The following is a 703-nucleotide window of genomic DNA, read 5'->3' as shown; positions in this document are numbered from 1 at the left end:
CAGTCGGTGGGGCTGGGCACTCTTTCAGCTGGGATGTGGGGGGCAAAGTGCATCCTCCTGAGCCCCTTAGAGAGGGTCATCCCCCTAAATCTCTCAGAGCATCCTAGAAGAACTCTCTCTGCAACCCTTCTTCAAAGCTCCATAAAGAGAGACCCCATCTAAACTTTATTTATGGTTTATAACTTTACCCTATAACCCTCTCTGAAGAGGGACTCCCCTTCTGGAAGGACTCACCCTGTAACTTCCCTATAGACAAGTTTTTTCTCTCAAAAATCCCACTCTGAGCCCCACAGAGAGGGACTCCCCCAAGAGTTCCCAGAGAGACTCCCCCAGCAGCCCCCTGACTGCTTAAAGGTCTTCAGTGCCCCCCCTTCAAGAGACATGACCCCAAATTCCCTTTCAGTGCCCTCAGTAGAGACCCAGACCCCAGCATGACCCCCCTGACCGATGCCATTTGGCGAGGAGACATGGGGCCACCAGGGCTCTATGAGTCCAGCATGGTCCCCAACAGCCACTGGCTCTGGTTGCAACCCCCTCCTCACTTTCCCAGCACCCCCAAATAGCCCCACAGCCTTGTTCTGCCCCACAGCATCTCGGGGCAATGGTCCAGGCAGCAGCTGGGGGATACAGCAGGGCAGAGGAGGGATGAGCACCCCATCCCACCCAGTCCTGTCCCATCCCCCCCCATATTTCTTCCTCCAGT

General features: G+C 55.8%; 1 protein-coding gene across 1 annotated transcript in view; it reads right to left on the bottom strand.

The window, feature by feature from the left end:
* Positions 1-703, bottom strand: part of LOC104527324 (AT-rich interactive domain-containing protein 3A-like) — a 3,502-nt gene that overhangs the window by 2,692 nt on the left and 107 nt on the right.

Source organism: Antrostomus carolinensis, unplaced genomic scaffold (genome assembly GCF_000700745.2).
Source record: "Antrostomus carolinensis isolate BGI_N321 unplaced genomic scaffold, ASM70074v2 scaffold40846, whole genome shotgun sequence".
Taxonomy (NCBI): Eukaryota; Metazoa; Chordata; class Aves; order Caprimulgiformes; family Caprimulgidae; genus Antrostomus; species Antrostomus carolinensis.
This window is presented reverse-complemented; position numbering and strand designations above follow the sequence as displayed.